Raw genomic sequence first — 17,984 nt, forward strand, 5'->3', positions numbered from 1 at the left:
TGGGGGAAGAGTTCCCCCACTCACCGGCAGCGGCGGGAAGTGGAGCAGCCCGGCCCCAGCCTGCTCTACTCTACCAGCTCCCAGCCGCGGTGCTCCGCTTCCCACCACCGGTGAGAGCCGGGGGCGGTCCTTTCCCCAACCCAAGCGATATGACTGGGGCCAGGGCAAGGGAAGCGGATCGGGTTGGGACCACATCTCTCCGCTTCCCGCTGCTGGTGAGTGCAGGGGATGATCCTTTCCCCGCACTCACTGGCGGCGGGAAGCGGAGCGCCATGGCTGGGAGCTGGTGGAGTAGAGCAGGCTGGGGCCGGGTTGCTCTGCTTCCTGCCACTGCTGGTGAGTGGGGGGTCGCTGGGGGAAGAGGTGGAATGGGGGCGGACTGGGGGCGGCGCAGGGGGGAAGGGTAAGAGGCAGGGTGGAGGGAGTTGTCCGGGGCCCCACACCCCCTTAGGGCCGGCGCTGCCCCTTGCAGGGAGGGCCGGCCGAGGGATAGGGCTGGTTGCTGGGGCTGGTGCCGCAGTGTATGCGGCACGCAGCTGCCTAGGGCACCATTAAATTTGGGGCAATTTGGTGCCCCAAATTTCATGGTGCCCTAGGCAGCTGCGTATGCTGCGTATGCCTAAGGACGGCCCTGCAAGTAACCACTGTGAATGACAGAGCCAGGTTAAAGATTTACTTGGTGATGAGATTATCCAACAATTTCCTCCCCCCCACAAAAAGTAAAAACAATTACAAATATTTCTGAGGGAAGAGGGAAAAATAACATAGTTGAATGATCCATTTTAGGGGCTCTGCAGTTCAGCCAATAACTTCTCACCCTCCAGAAGTAGCATTTCCAATATCCTCTGCTTCTGGAAAAGCTGCTTCATTCAGGTACCCTGGAGGGAAGCAACCAGAGTATTGACATCAGCCCATAATGGATTCATCTAGTATATCTTTTCTTCTCTCCTGGGAATATTTCTAGTTTGATGAGGACATTGGCTCCCATGCCCAAGAGAAGTCTTCAATTCTTCATAGAATCCTAAAACTAAGATAAGGCTCTTGGAACTATGGATTCAGCTTTGAGTCTCTTTTATGGATGCTCACTAGCTCTTTATCAGATTTTGGATGCAGTTTGCAAAGTATTAGAAGGAAGCGACTGTCAGAGAGAGCGAGAGCGCTAATGGGAGAGTGTCTGATATGCTGAGGCTTTGTCTTCACTGCATGCTAACCTTATGCTCAATCCTGATTTTCCCCTTTAACACAGCACATATTCATACATCCACATGCTGCTCTCAGTGCCACATGGTGAGGCAGCTGCCATGCTCTGAGCTATAGTGCAGAAGCATGAGGGTTTTTTTTTTAATTGTGTGTCACTCCCATAAGGCTAATGTGGTGAACGTGTTCAGCCAGGAGTACTCACAACCGCGATATCATGGTCCCTTAAGCCCACTAGATTGCCACTCCTTTGCACTACCTTCCCATCTACCTGTGCTTCCTGCGCTGTGACCTCTGACCAAGTGGTTATATCCCTCTGCTTGATGTCACAGTCCCACCCTGCCTGCAGTTTCTCCAGGCTTGGCCATCTCTAGTAATGGAAGCAGCAGAACAATGGCCCCTGATAAGACTATCATTGTGCATCCACCTGACTATAAGAACACCAGAAAGTTGGGGCAACTTTGAGCCAAAGTGAGCACAATCCATGACTTTAACAATACAAAGAATTGTGGGAAGGTATATCTAAAAAGCTGCAGGAAGAACATGGGATCAAGTGGACATGTACAGCATCGCAGGGAGAGGCTAAAAGGGCTGAAGGCGAACTAGTAGAAGTCCAAGGATAAGCATAAGAGAACCAGGGGTGCTCCAACAACCTGTTTCTTATAGGATGAATTGGACTGTGTTCCGAGCACCCATGAGCACAGAGTCCCATTTCAGTGTGGACTCATCTGTGGAGCCGAGACAAGTGTGGATTAAGAACCTGGATGTCTGCAAAGACCCAACCCAGGATGCTCTGGACAACCAGCAGGGAGAGGGAGAAGGAGAAGAAAGGTGGGAGAGGGGAGTGACACTAGTCACAGAGAAGAGCTCGTCCCCAATTCATAGGAACTGTTCCCCTTTATGACCCAGGCAGAGCACGGTGTGGTGGAGGTTTCCCAAACTGAAGAAGCAGGGGAGGAGAGCAACTCAGGCTGGTAAGATGGAGGCTGCTATCATTGTTGTTATTATGAAGGATATTACAAAATATTTGGTCGGGCTCTTGCCCTATAGCCCTAGCTGCTGGTTCAGCTCAGGGTGGAGGCAGCACCATTACAGCCCTCCCTGCTATCCCCCATCTCCCAAGTGATCAGTTCAAAATGGCGGACAAGGGGAGGGGCAAAAAATTAAAGCGGCACTTTACAGCAGCTTTAATTAAAAATCATTAATGAGAAAGGTAACTATAACCCATATTTCAGCCAAAATATAAATGACCATGAAATTATGCTTGAAGGCACTCATTACCATTGGAAGCCACCAGCATGTTAAGACACCCTGCCACTAGCATAGTTTCAAGTGTAGACCTATCCACACATGCGTGAGCTATCCCAAGTTAAAATCACAGTGAAGACAAGGCACTTTTATCGTGAGATAAAGTCACCTAGGTCAACTCCAGCCTGACTGCTAATAGGGTAAGCTAGCTAATGTTATGCACAGAGACAGGCCTGAGCCAAAACACCGGTTCCTAACCCCCTTCCCTTCAAAGTTTGATTTGGATGGGTTAAAATCTGGATAATAACTTTTCACTCGACACCTATCTCTATGACAGGATGAACCAACCCCCTCCCCCAACCCCCAGATCCAACCCCCCGAAACACTGGACTATTTGAAATCCAGATCTGAATTTTGCAACTTGGGTTCTCTTGTGGCACTTCTAAGGCAGCTAGTCAGAGAGCTATCTGACAGGCAGCTTGAGTGACTCCCCTCCTCCCCACAACCCCTGCAGTCAAAAACAATTGCCACCAGGAAAAATATAAGTTTTACTGATGTTTTTTTCCTAAGCTTTACAAAAATAACAGTTCAGTGTTTTAATGGAAAAAGTTTTTGCATTGGAAAATGATGCAATGGAAGGACCAAGAAGATGTATGTGAGAAGTTTCCATTTGTTTTGCTAGAGATGAGAGAAGCAATATGTGTTTTGTAGGGTAGACGGTACCTCCCGTTCTAATGTGCTTCCCCCCTGCCCCTTCTGTGACTGCTTTGGAAGAAGAAGTTAGAGCATAACTACCGCTGTAATCTTAGTAATGCAATGACAATAGATAAATATCATGTATGCAATATACCTTCTTTCCTCAATATAGAATAGCCTCCTTCAACTCACTAATTACTGTAGAGAAACTTGGGACACACACACCTCATTCTCTTCCAAGGAATATATTATTTACACCCAAATGGAAAGGGTGGTTGTTCTGTGGTGAGGGTAATTCACAGCATGTTGACAGCGCAATGTGCCTTTTGATCACTAGTTTAAACAAAGAAAAGTCTGGAAGTGGGAATACTGATATTTCGCACTGCAGTGGAGAATGTCTATGGTTAACACAGTGTTACCAGACACTTACACAAAGTTTTCAACTCACAGATGTAACAGATTTATGCAGGGTGCAGGCATTTTTGCAGAAGAGAGAGAAGATGCAAAGTTCTTGACTGCTTTGACTCTCTCTATCACCTTTCATCTAAGGATGGACAAGTGTTTTACGAACATTCATTAATGAAGCTTCAGAACACCCCTATAAGTAAGCATTATCAGTCCCATTTTAGAGTAATAGAGACACAGGCAGGTTTCCCAAGGTTAGACAGCGCTTCAGTGCCAGACCCAGGAGTAGAACACAGGAGTGACACCTCCCTCTCCCGCACAACCCCGATCTAACAACTGGCCAGCTCAAAAAAATGGGGCAAATTCATCCCTTGTGTAACTCCAGTGACTTCAGTGGAGTTGTCCAAGGGACTAAGTTCTGTCAGCCAAAAATATCACTATCAAGCTTTTTAAATAAAGACCAGATTTGTATCTATTCGGAAGAAAAGCCATTTAAACCTGAAATAAAACTAACTAAAAGATGGAATTGCTGGAACTAGCTTCAAATTAGAGGAGGGTGAAAAACAGTTTTCCAATCCTATGTAAATTTTTGTGATATCAAAAAAATGTCCTGTCCTAATTCGGGATGAAAAGTCAATCTCAAAAATACTCACACACTGAAAATCTGGGGGGAAATTAGTAGAGGCCAAATGAAACATTTCATTTCAATAATTTCAAAATGTGTACTTGTAATTTCATTTTTTAAAAATAAACTATTTTAGCTTAAATTCAAAACAAAGTTATTTTGAACCAGAAAAATGGATTTTTTTTCATTTTGAAAACTTAGAAACAAAACACTTTGAAACTTTTATGAGTTGAAATATTTGTTGAAACTGATCATTTCCCATGAAAAGTTTTGATTTTGACAAATTGGCATTTTCTGATGGAAAAACACTTTGCCAAATTCCCAACTGGTTCTATTTGAAATGTGGTTTTACTGTGTTAACATCCACATGGAATGAAGAGCTCATAGAAAATATTGCTGTCAAGTTCTGTCATAATTAGGGAATGAATGTAGTTTGCTGGACCCATACCAAATAATTAGGCCAGACTGGAAACAGAATAAGAAAGAAACTGAAATGGTCTCTTTTAATTGATTATTCCTAATCTGTTACAAGAAAAGCTTTCAGTCATAAAAAGCTCAAAAAGAGTAAGTGCTCCATCTTTAGATGACTCTTAAAACTTAAAAGAACAGTTGTATAACAGTATGAAAAGGCTAAGGAATCCGAAGGCAGGATATGTCAACTCTTCCATGAGAGACAAGGTAGGTAAGATAATATCTTTTATTGCACCAACTGAAGAAGAGCCCTGGGTAAGCTCAAAAGCTCGTCTCTCCAAAAAATTCAGTCCAATAAAACGTATTATTTCATTCACCTTGTCTCTCTAATATTCTGGAGCCAGCCCAGCTACAACAAGACTGCATACAACTCTTCCATGTGTCACCTTCAGCAGACGAGCTCCCTCTCCACCATTAAGAACTTGAGAAAGAAACTTGTATTATCTTTTCAAAATATCTAGGAAATTGAAGTCTAATTCACCCAGAATACTATTCCTCTAAGAACGGCGAGTCTGAAAACTCATCTCACAGGAAGTTACACAGGGTTTTCATTCAAAGCGTCTATTTCTGAAGGAGGCTAAATGCGCAAAATGATGGTTGTGCACTGTGAAGAAGTTGGATTATACTTTGCACTGAAGTGATCCAAGCAAGCCCACTGTTAATGAAACGCAATGGCTGAAAAGAAAATGTCAATGCTACTTAGTGATGGGGATGATTCAACCTTTACAGTAAGAGTGAGTGGTCCAGGAATAGTCTATGCTAGCTCTTCATCTTTTGGGAGACCAATGCCAGTTCATTATACTAAGAAAGCCAGTGCCCACCATTCCCTATTTAATTGTGTATGCTTTGTCCCACATCCTCCAACCCTCAATCTTGTGATCAAACATCACTGAATGGAGGTGGGCAGCAACTGAGTACCACTAAACATCATTAGGGGCCTGACTCATGAGGAGTAGTACTCAGTCATGAGGCCGGGAGTAAGGATGGTAGTGTGGGGTGCCCCAAACCCTGAAATATCAGTCCCCAAACCCTAAAATATTAGTGTAAACATGCATACACTGTACTTGTAGCTCATGGAGTTAATGAGACTTCCTCTATTGTTCTTCATTGCTAGTTTGTGTTTTTTATTGGGCAGTTATAGATTTGGCCCAAAATATTGGGGGATCCCTTCCAGGGTCCTGTCCTGTTAGGTGCTTAGTGTCCTCAAGCACTATTGACTTTAATGGGAGTTGAGTGCATTCAATAGCTTAGAGAACTGGGTCCCTAAGTGAGAGGCATCTGATGCGGGAATGACTGAAACACTGGTTCTGTCTCAGATCTGTAAACACTGACTGTTTCTGAGTGATTTAATGGTTGTCTTTTACCAGTTGCACCAAATGCATTAAAGAGACAGACCAAAACACAGTGGAAAAAATGAGCTAATAACAATTCATCACTGCATCCCTAGCATTGAAATGGCAAGGATATTAGGTTAAAATTCAAGCATACAAGTTTCTGGCTGAACAATATGTTCCCAATGAACGCTGCTATTCATGAGTTATAGTTGCATAGCAGCAATATACAGTGAGGATCCAGCATAATACAGATATATATTTCTTTAAAATTAGAGAGATTTGGTACGGTGCCTATAGGAGCTATAACCCAGGGAGTGGGGAACAAAGATGTTTTATGACCTCAGTCTGCCTTGGGCTGTTGCACAGAATCTTCATAACACTCAGCACTATGAACACTCTGTGGTTCTGTCTCTGCCATGCTCCCTACAGTGGGGTTGTGAGAGGACAGCACAGGACTGCAAATAGCAACTCTACATTTCCCCTGCATAGAGGAGAATTCCTATATTCACCGCCAGAGCAGGATAGAGGTACAAGGGCCAGAATGGCCCCTTTAATTTTTATTCAAGCAACTCACAGATTAGTAATGTGGGAATGGGTTTGATCAATGTTCTTTAGAGGTTTGCATGCATGGAAAGTAAAATAATAAAATGAGATCTCCTTGGTATATTTTGAGAATAGTGTATGCACAATATGGTAGTATAAATGCTTCTTCCTCATCTGTTCAAATGTCCCCTCCTCCCTTTCAGTAATAAACCAATCCTGATTAAACTTTCTTTTCTGAGGAGTTTTAGATGAGTTCCATCTTTTTGTAATGAATGCATTATTATTGTTTGCAGTTTTGTTGTAGTCGTGCTGGTCCCAGAATATTTGAGAGACAGGGTGGGTGAGGTAATATCTTTTACTGGACGAACTTCCGTTGGTGAAAGAGACACTTTCAAGCTACACAGAGCTTCTCTCTTTCACTCACAGAAGTTGGTCCAGTAAAAGATATTACCTCACCCACCTTGTCTTTCTGCATTATTAGTGGCAGTGTACCATATAATTGGATCTTCAAATCAGATCAGAACAGCCCCGTGAGGACAAGATATCCAAGGTCTCAACTCTCTGTTAGGCCTGGTCTACACTACGACTTTAATTCGGATTTAGCTGCGTTAATCCGAATTAACCCTTCACCCGTCCACACTACAGAGCCAGTTAATTCGAATTAAAGGGCACTTAAAATCGATTTCTGTACTCCACCTCGACGAACGGAGTAGCGCCTAAATCGATTTTGTTAATTCGAATTAGGGTTAGTGTGGCCGCACACCACCGAATTACTGTGGTTAAATTAATGGGGTAGTGTGGCCGCACACAACCGAATTAATGTGGTTAAAAACCGAATTAATGTGCTTAGTGTGGCCACGCACAATCGAATTTATACAATCTGTTTCCCAAATTCGAATTATCTAAATTCGGATTAATCCTGTAGTGTAGACATACCCTTAATGTCTCTTCCATTACTGAGTCAATAACTTCTCTACGTGCTCTAACCTTCCCTAGTCTGGGCCCAACTACACAATGGGGTATTCTATGGAACTTAATGACCCACAATCTCTTAAACATCTGAGATATTTTCTTTTCAATAGTAGGCAATTTTAACGGTGGGAGATTAATCTTTACTCTATCTGTTTGAAGCTGGCACTAGTGCCACTGTGGCCAATACGTAGGTCAGAGAGATGCAAATACTTCTCTGAAGTCTCAGTTTTCAACTCTGGCTCCCCTCTAGCTTTGCATGGGGCTTGTCTACTGAAGTGGCACAAACCCAAGCTGTGCAGTTCAGAGAAAACAGGACATCAGCTTTGTTAGATCCTCTTGCAAATAAGAGAGTGCTAGGAGCTAGAGCTGGTTGGAAAACAGGAGTTTTTTCCACTGAGAATTTTAAAAAAAGTTTTTGTTGACAATCATTTTTATCAAAATTAATATTTCAGCTTTTCATTTAAAAAAATAATGAAAACTTTAGTTCAAAATCTGAATGTTTTTTGGTCTGGAGTTTTTGAAAACTCAAAATTTTCCATGGAAACCAGACACTTCTCACACACACTTTTTTTTGTTTTTGTTTAATCAACAATCCAATTTTCCATCAAAATGTTTGACGGGCCCTAGCACTATCCCCATTTACTAGAAACAGAGCCAATTCCTCTCCTAGGCCTTGGCTACACTTGCAAGTTACAGCGCTGTAAAGGCTCCCCCAGCGCTGTAACTCACTCCCCGTCCACACTGGCAGGGCACTTGCAGCACTGTATCTCCCTGGGTACACCGCTGCAGGTACTCCACATCTCCGAGAGGAATAACAGCTGCAGTGGAGTGGCTACGACTCACGGGTGTGAGTGTAAACGCTTGCAGCGCTGTACTAATCACCTTGTCAAGTGACCAATCCTCTCCATTGTTGTGAATGGCTGCAGGAATGCGGAAGTGCCGGTTTCAAAGCTCGTACCACAGAAAAAAGCAAACAGTTTGCAGCTTGCTTTGAGTGAGTAAATGAATGAGCAGGGGGCCGGGAGTTCGGAACTTGCAAAATAGAGAGCTGACATGCTCCAAAAAGCACTCTCTCTCCTCCCACACTCCCTGTCACAATCCACCCCACCCCCCCGTTTTGAAAAGCACGTTGCAGCCACATGAATGCTGGGATAGCTGCCCATAATGCACCGCTCCCAACACAGCTGCAAATGTTGCAAGTGTGGCCACGCCACTGCGCTGGCAGCTGTCAGCGTGGACAGACTGCAGCGCTTTTCCCCACTCAGCTGTACGAAGACAGGTTTACCTCACAGCGCTGTACAGCTGCAAGTGTAGCCAAGGCCCTAGTAGCCATTGTCTTAGGATCCCAATCCTACATAAAACGAATGAGCTCTCATTAGAGATTAATGCCACAATCTCCACTGAGATCTTGGCCCTGCAAATCCTTGCATGGTGCACAGCGGGGTTGTACTCTGGTATAGATGTGAATGGAGGAGATGTGTGGAAACATAAAACTAGAGAGTGCTACTCATAGTCCTCCAACTGCTTAAGAGGTCTGGCCCTGGCATGCCTGCCCCTTTACTTACAAGTGCCCAAGGTAAAAATCTGAGGAAGAAGGGAAAAACCCCTCAAACCATTGAAACAGTCTCAGGTTTCTATGACTAAAAACTGCTCCTTGTGTTGACTTTGGCCTCGACTCCTGTTGGTCTTTGCAGTTAAAAAGAATACTCCATCTACTTTGTGTTTACCTGCCCTTCTCCTCAACATTTCTGTGTAATTTGCAGGGCTTTGCAAAGTGACAGCAGGTAAAGCAAACAAGTATCCCCACTCCAGGCAGTTTCCTGCTCTGTTCCCCTCTGATCCTAAATAGAAAGTGTTTGCAGCAACAGTTCCTGTTTATTGTGGGGAATCAGACAAGCTCCTGACTGAGAGGGAATTTGCCTGATTCCGTTACACACCAGAACAAGTTCTCACATAATGCAAGTGACTTCTTCATATGCAAACTTTATGTCATTGCCGAATTCTTCAGGACAAGATGGCTTTACAGTCTCCAGCATGCCCACCCTTGAGGATTTAATTGCCTGAATATTATTTCCTGACATTGTGCATGTCTCCACATTTTCGCAGGGGCTTTTTCCTCTGTTGAAATGATAGGCTCATTTCGGAAGCAGATTGTAGCTTTTCTCTGCTTTGTAGGAGAACAAAGTGTGAAATACAGCACGTTTTGGAAACTGGGCAGTAACATGGTATAAATGCTGTCTACCGTGATTCTGATACTTCTGGGACCAAGATCCATTTTAGCCCCTCAGGCCCATTGAGGCAGAATCCATTCATGAAACACATTTAGCTTTCGTGTGACTTCATTTCAAACTCCATGAAGGTGGAGGTTCACAGAGCCCAGGCTCCACCCTGAGCCCAAATGTCTGCACCAAAATTTTACAGCCCTATGAGCCCAAGTCACCCAACACAGGCCTGCCACAAGTGTTTAGTTGCAGTGTAGACATACCCTTACAGGCTGAAGGCTGCTGGTCATTCCCAGAACAGGTAGATCATGGGTAAGCATTCTTTGGGTATCTCTTGGAGATAAAAATGAAAACTATTTAGAGCACTGGAGTGTTACTGACATCACTGTAAGCAATGTGAAGGTGGAAAGGAATGCAAGAGTCTTTTCCCTTTGTAGATCCCTTTTAAGTTCTTGGCTGGAAGCGGTGTGCACTGCCACAAACTTAACTGTCACTAGTTATGGTTTGTGAATATTTTTCTAAGCTTACCTTTAGTTTTAATCCCATAGGTTCCCAAAAATCATGCTGGGTGTGTCTCCATCTCTACTGTGATGCGGCAGAATTCACTGTTCTATGATGTCAGAGCCACCATTAGGCCCCACTGTAGAAAGGAGGCAGTCCATAAGGGTCAGGTAAGAAGCCCTTTTCTTTTTTTACTATATACACTGGTTCTGAATCTTTTAAATGATTGTTTAATGCCCTTTGGTTGAGTGATGAAGTTCACAAGTTCTGGTCTGACTAGCCTTATTACAGACTTTCCCAGTAGCAATAAAAAAATAAATAAAAAAAACCCTATAAAGAACTTAAGTACCATGATCCTTATGCAGGCAAAACTCCCACTGAAGGGGAGGGAAGGGACTGAGGAGGGAAGATTGCAATGTGAGTTTTGCCTCCATGAAGAAACACAGAATTAGGCCCAGAGCAGATCATTGCTCAAATAAACCACAAAGATATTTTTTGCTTGTGGGTTTCTTTATAATATGATGATATGATAAGTCAGTCATTTCTGTGGAAATTACTCTAGTCCATTATTCAGGACACAAATCAGCACTGAGCAGTAAGAAAACATGACACATAATGCTGCGGACAAACTTTCTAACAGAAACAGAAGCAGCCAGTTTGAACGTAACCCAGGTCAGTAGTGACTGAAAGCTCTGACTCTTAACATATGTCTACACAGCTTAGAGCAGCGAGTCTCCCAGCCTAGGTTGACAGACTTGGGCTAGCGGGACTTGTGCTAGTACTGTAAAAATAGCTCTGTAGACAGCACTTTGAAGTTGTGGATCAAGTTCAAGCTTGGGCCCTGAAGCCTAGGGTGGGGGCTGGGCTTCAGAGGCCGAGCTCCAGCCCAAGCCGCAACTTCAAAGCTCTGTCCGTGTAGCTATTTTTAGAGTGCGAGCACAAGCCCAAGTCTGTTAGCCCAAGCTGAGGCTGTGTAGACATATGTTAAGAGTCAGAGCTTTCAGTCATTACTGACCTGGGTTACGTTCAAACTGGCTGCTTCTGTTTCTGTTAGAAAGTTTGTCCGCAGCATTATGTGTCATGTTTTCTTACTGCTCAGTGCTGATTTGTGTCCTGAATAATGGACTAGAGTAATTTCCACAGAAATGACTGACTACACATAGCCATAGGCACCCTGTGTGACTGAGTTGGTGGTTTTAATCCAGTCTGCGGTGGACAAGTGTCCAAATTACAAAACTGACCCTAGTTTGTCCCCTTGTTGGCCATCTCAGCAGAGGATTAAAAGAGCCATGGAGTCTAAACTCCCCTCTTATCCTCTGAATTGATCCCTCTGTGATAAGGCACATTGTGTCAGAGAGAGAGAGAGAAAGAGAGGCTTGCACTGCTTGCCCATGGTCTACCTAGTTTCTGGATGACCAGAAGCCTTCATTCTCCAATGCTATCAGTCCAGCAGCTTTCACCAGCAATAAACCACTTAGAAAATCTATTTCTGAAGTGTTTAAGAATTATATGCAAATTCAAGGTCAACTGCTTGAAACGAGTTCTGATGTGATGGGGTGGTTAGGAGGAGAGCATTAATAAGAAAATCTGTGGGTGTCAGATTGTTTCTGGGATGCTGGTAAGGTTTGAGAGGGAACCACAAATTGTTTTGTAAATTCTGTGGGGGCAAAAGGAGGAAATGACTATTTTAGAAGCCAAACACATCACTAGCGGGGAGGAGAGAAATTAAATACCCACACTGTAGAGACTTTTAGTGGCAAGAGGCAGAAATGGGAAGGGCTGCAAGAAGAAAAGACAACAAATAGTCCAAGAAGAACTGAAGCTGCAATTAGTGCCCTAGAATATTTTTGGTGCCCCATTCATATCAAGAAGGCAAGCTCCCAACCATAGGTCATTTCCCTTCTCCTTCACTAGAGCAAGGAACTTGCTTTCTAAATGGCTAACCTCTACCTACATCCCATGCTCCCAGCATGTAGTCTGGGGCACAGAATCTTCTGGCCCTTCCTCTTCCAGCTCTGGAGAGTAGCTCCAGGAATTCATAAGTCATCTGTGTTCAGCTGGTCCTTATTCCACTGTTGGCAGGGATCCTCTAGCTGGCTGACTTTCTCCTGCAATGGAACTCTTCTCAATCATGCCTCCACCACCCCAGATTGAGGTACATTAGGCATAGGCTGGATGGAGGCTACCCAAAGTCACTTTTGAAGGTGGCTTTTGTTAAAGAGAGCCTTCTGGAATGTCATAGTCATAGAGTTTAAGGCCAGGAGGGACCACCAGATCATCTAGTTCAGTGGTTCTCAACCGGGGGTACGCAAAGGTCTTCCAGGGTGTACTTCAACTCATCTATCGGGGGTAGCCGTCTTAGTCTGTATCCACAAAAACAAGGAGTCCGGTGGCACCTTAAAGACTAACAGATTTATTTGGACATAAGCTTTCATGGGTAAAAACACTTCTTCAGATGCACTTCTTCAGATGCATCTGAAGAAGTGGTTTTTACCCACAAAAGCTTATGCACAAATAAATCTGTTAGACTTTAAGGTGCCACTCGACTCCTTGTTCAACCCATCTAGATATTTGCCTAGTTTTACATCAGGCTATATAAAAAGCAGTAGCAAAGTCAGTACAAACTAAAATTTCACACAGACAATGACTTGTTTACACTCAGGCCCGCTGACAGTGGGAGGTCAAAGGGGGCAATTGTACAGGGGCCTGGGCGATTTAAAAGGGCCTGAGGGCCCCCGACCACCGCTGCGGCGGTGGCCAGGAGCCCCAGGCCCTTTTAAATTGCCCGGGCGGGCTGCAGGGCTCCTAGGCGCGTGTGACCGCTTCGGGCCCCGCACTTTGGGGTGCCCTGGGGGCCGGTACAAGCAGCCAGTGACGGATTCTTCACTTCTGCCCCGGGCTCCGCCCCCCCCCCCCCCCAGGGATGGCCCTGGGGCCCAGAATTGCTGTCGGCAGGCCTGTTTACACTGCTCTATATACTGTACACTGAAATGTAAGTACGATATTTATATTCCAGTTGATTTATTTTATAATTATAAAATAAAATTGAGAAAGTAAGCAATTTTTCAGTATTAGTGTGCTGTGACACTTTTGGATTTTTATGCCTGATTTTGTAAGCAAGTAGTTTTTAAGTGAAGTGAAAGCGGTACAGTAGTCTGGAAAGTTGAGAGCCACTGATCTAGTCAGATGTCCTATATATCATAAGCCACTAACTCCACCCAGCCACCCCCACCCTAAACCCAACAACTGGAATTAGATCAAACTAGTTAATTTGGAACGGGGGGCTCAGCAGGGCTGATGGGCAACGCACTCTTTCTAAAAGTGTGGGGGGGGGTCGTGAGACCCTGCCTCCTCTATGGCCTTGCCCCTCCTCTTCCCCCTGAGACCCCGCCCCCAGACTAAGTCGGAAGCCAGAGCCAGGTTGGGGAGCCTGGGCCCCTCCACCTGCCTGGAGGGGGGACCTGAGAGAAGCCCCCAACCTGTGTCCCCTCCCTCTGGTCCCCCTGCACCAGGCAGGTGAAGGGTTGGCGGCTCCCCACAGCTGCCCGTGTGGCTCTTACCCCGACTTGGCTCCGGCTTCTGGCTTGGCCTGGGGGACGAAGAGCCACAGCCGGGCCATCGTAAGAGCTGCCCAGGCAGCTGTAGGGAGCCAGGGACCCTCCAACTGCCCTGGGCAGGGGACCCAGGAGGCAGGGACACAGATCGGGTGCTGCTCTCAGGCCCCCCCAAGGGTCTGCAGCTCCCCATAGCTGCCTGGGCTCCCTGGGCCGCTCTTACCCAGGCCAGGCTCCAGCTTCCAGGGCTCGGGGGAAGAGGAGGGGCAGGAGGCCAGGCCCATGGCAAAAAGTGGACAGGCCAGGCCCATCCACTTTCAAGAGAGACAGAGAGAAACCACTTAAAGGAAGCTTTGCTGGGCTTGGTAAGTCTGAAAAGAATGGGAACTGCATTGCCTTTGTCTCATAGACTCAGAGCTTAATTTGTTCAGGACGTTTGCCAGGGCTCAGCATCGGCATCTCTTTTCATGCTGGGGCTGTGCCCTGGCACCTTTTCTGTCAGCGGCATGCAAGACGTTCAGTGTATGCAAGACCGGGCTGTGCAGAGGATGCCATCTTTATTGCTTGATCCCTGGCACCTCTTATTCTACACTTTAAGGACTGAAGACTTTCCTGCTGAGCATCACTTGTATTTACTTCATTGTTCTTACATTTACCTACCAATGGTGAAGGGAACAGCAGTGAAACTAAGTTTAAATGCACAGAAGTCCCTTTCTCTTAACTGCATGGCAGAGCCTGCAAGTGAAGGCTTTGATTGGGCTTTTACTACTGAGTCTGTTGTAAAATATGTGAAGAGTGACTTGTATCTGAGATCAGTTTAGCACAGCTTCTACAGGCTTGGCAAGATGGAGTCTTCCTTTTCGTTCACCTGGCAGAACTTTAATTATAATAGTTAATGGAGATATCCCATCTCTTAGAACTGGAAGGGACCTTGAAAGGTTGTCAAGTCCAGCCCCTGCCTTCACTAGCAGGACCAAGTACTGATTTTTGCCCCAGATCCCCAAGTGGCCCCTCAAGGATTGAACTCACAACCCTGGGTTTAGCAGGCCAATGCTCAAACCACTGAGCTATCTCTCCCTCCTTTGTATGGCATGTAGTCTATAGAAGTCTCTGCTGCAGTTAATGTGCAGGACACCCTCAAAGGGTCTAGCTGTAGGAGTCAAAACTCCCTTAATTAGTTATATTCCCTCCCCCAACTACAGTGTCAGATCACCAGCTGTCAATCCCATTTACTTCCAGTAGATCAAACCAAGAATATAGTGCAGAGAACAATCCTACATTGGCAGGGGACAGACAACACAAGGGTCTTTCTTCATTTCTAATTTATAGGATTCAGCCAAAAGACAATTTGAGACTGAACAAGAAAATCCACCTGAACTGAGTAACAAAATCTGTAAATGTGAGTGCATGGTTTTGTTTTGTAGTATTTTATTGATACGTCTAAAGAATTACATGGTACATCAGTTCTGAGCTGCTGAAAATGTCTAGCACCACTAGGTTTTCTGTTATTTTTGGCCTTAAAAAAGGCACCTACAACTCTGCTTCCTGCTGGGAATGGATAATGCAGATGAGATTTTCCTATACCCGTTAATCTGTTTTATTGATTCCATATTGGAAACCCAATGTACAGATGTGGAACACATGAGGCTGCTGTCTCTGAGAGAAAAGCATGTGAGTGGGATGGAAGGAACAAATAAAAAAAACAAAGACATTGCCAGGACCAAATCAATAATGACAAATATAAATGTAAGGCCCAGGACTGGAATAGCAGAGAGGGCCTCCAACCAGGAATGTCCTACAGGGAGGAAGAGCTCTGTCAGATGGGATGTGCTGTAGGTTAAATGATCCAGATCCTGTGACTTGCCAGAGTAAGAACAGAATGAACTGTATTAGCACATGTGCAAGTGAGCAAGGCTGGAAGCAGAGATGCCATCTGTGATGGGGGCAGAGCTGTCACATTGCTGTAATCTAACAGCAGCTGCCTTTGAAGCAAGACTGAATAATGTAGGTTATGAACAGTGGGGTATGGTCACTGCTAAAAAGGAGAGATTATCTGAGGGTTAGCGGTATAAATAGTAGTGCTGGGACAGTCCCAAATAAAATGACAGGTTGCTTTGCAAAATCTTCTCTGTAATGTGCCGCCGAGGACAGAGATGGACAGAAAGTCTTTTCCCAGCCCTGGAGCAGCTCAAGCCTTCGCTGGGGGAAGCATTTTAACCAACTTGAGTGCATCTATAAAACTTTACATATTAAATAAACGAGCTCTTCCTTGTCTGCCTCTCAGCCTGGCTGCTTGGTTTAAAGAAATGTGCTGAGTCACAGAGTGGGTCCTCACCCTGGTTTGGACAGGACCTACTCTTGACTATCCTTTAGTGCAGGGGTGGCCAACCTGTGGCTCCAGAGCCACATGCGGCTCTTCAGAAGTTAATATGCAGCTCCTTGTATAGGCACCGACTCCGGGGCTGGAGCTACAGGTGCCAACTTTCCAATGTGCCAGGGGGTGCTCACTGCTCAACCCCTGGCTCTGCCACAGGCCCTGCCCCCAATCCACCCTCCCATGAGCCTGCCGTGCCCTTGCTCCTTCCCCACCCAGAACCTCTTGCATGCCACAAAACAGCTGATCAGGAAGTGCGGGGAGGGAAAGGGAGGCGCTGATTGGCAGGGCTGCTGGTGAGTGGGAGACGCTGGGAGCAGGTTGGGGGGAGCTGCTGGGGGGGTTGCTGATGTATTACTGTGGCTCTTTAGCAATGTACATTGGTAAATTCTGGCTCCTTCTCAGGCTCAGGTTGGCCACCCCTGGATTAGTGAGTGGTTCGGATTCCCCTCCTTGCACTAGCCTGGACACCTTCTCCTCGAAGGGATTCAGTCTGAGGGAAGGCAAGAGGTGCTTCTCACTTTGAGCTCTCGCTGAGTAGGGCAGCTTTGTTTTCTACCTGGGATTTCCTAAGGGTCTTGCCTACAGATGTGATGAAATAGCAAAAGTATTGCTATGTTCCTTCCTGGGCAGGGCTGCATTTTACAGATGTAACCATCATACCCCTCCATGGGTTGTTAGCAGTAGGGTTCAAACCGTGGTCAGGTGGATTTGAACACACTAGCCTCTACAGCAGAGGTGGGCAAACTGTGGCCAGCAGGACCCTCTTGCCCTGCCCTTGAGCTCCCAGCCGGGAAGGCTAGCCCCCGGCCCCTCCCCTGCTGTTGCCCCTCCCACCTCCCTCGCAGCCTCAGCTCGCTGTGCCACCAGCGCTCTGGGCGGCGCGGCTGCCAGCCTGCCCCAGTGCTCTAGACTGCACGGTGGCGTGGCTGGTTCCGGTTGGGCTGCCAGTCCTGGTGCTCTGAGTGGCATGGTAAGGGGGCAGGGGGTTGGGGGGTTGGATAGGTGTGGGAGTCCCGGGGGGCCTGTCGGGGGCAGGGGTGTGGATAGGGGTCAGGGCAGTCAGGGGACAGGGAGCAGGGAGGGTTGGCTAGGGGGTGGGGTCCCCAAAGGGGGCAGTCAGGGGACAAGGAGCAGTGGGGGTTGGATGGGTCAGGGGTTGTGAGGGGGGCAACCAGGGGGCGGGAAGTGGAAGGGGGCAGATAGGGGGCGGGGGCCAGGCTGTTTGGTGAGGCACAGCCTTCCCTACCTGGCCCTCCATACAGTTTCGGAACCCCAATGTGGCCTTCAGGCCAAAAAGTTTGCCCACCCGGCCACCCCTGCTCTACACTCTGACTAAAACCCTGTTTGCCCAGGCTCATCAACCTCTCTATGTGGCTCAGCCACAGAGTGTGGTTTGCACAGGCAGCATTATCTGGTCAACAGCTTTCCATCAGTCTCCTCTTTCATTGGTTGCAGCTGGGCCTTGCCTCTCTGATTACGACCATCAGGAAGTAGTTGTTGATTTTGAAAACTCAGACTTTTTCTGCCTCTTTCTGAAAGGGAGGAAGCCCCTGTTACTTCTTTCTTAGACAAGCCAGCTTTCCTGATGGAGGGACACACACAGAGAAAGGGTTGTTTATGACATGGCAGCATGGGGAGAAATGTAGAAACTGAAATACTGCAGCAATTTGAAGAAGCGAGAGCAAAGGAAGAACAGGTAAGTCTCAGCCACCCCCCATATCACGTTGATAAGAAGAAAGGTTTCCAGAGTTGAAGAGGCTACTGTGGAAAGGGCACATCCCCCAGAGTCTGAGAATAGAATGAAGCTCCCTTTCAGGAGCGCCTCTGTCATGGGTTACT

At 46.3% G+C, this 17,984-nt stretch overlaps 1 long non-coding RNA gene across 4 annotated transcripts in view; it reads left to right on the top strand.

Annotated features, from left to right (window-relative positions):
• The first annotated feature begins 251 nt into the window (after positions 1-251).
• Positions 252-17,984, top strand: part of LOC112109082 — a 37,587-nt gene continuing 19,854 nt past the window's right edge. For 2 of the 4 annotated variants that reach the window (XR_003899786.1, XR_003899789.1), the window contains exons 1-4: positions 252-336; positions 10,262-10,384; positions 15,098-15,167; positions 17,685-17,841. This is a non-coding gene — a long non-coding RNA (uncharacterized LOC112109082). Of the gene's footprint in view, positions 337-1,863; positions 2,172-10,261; positions 10,385-15,097; positions 15,168-17,684; positions 17,842-17,984 lie in introns of all 4 variants that reach the window. The other 2 variants (XR_003899787.1, XR_003899788.1) reach the window with 2 other exon arrangements.

This window comes from Terrapene carolina, unplaced genomic scaffold, assembly GCF_002925995.2.
Source record: "Terrapene carolina triunguis isolate 2854851 unplaced genomic scaffold, T_m_triunguis-2.0 Scaffold85, whole genome shotgun sequence".
In the NCBI taxonomy this organism is placed as follows: Eukaryota; Metazoa; Chordata; order Testudines; family Emydidae; genus Terrapene; species Terrapene triunguis.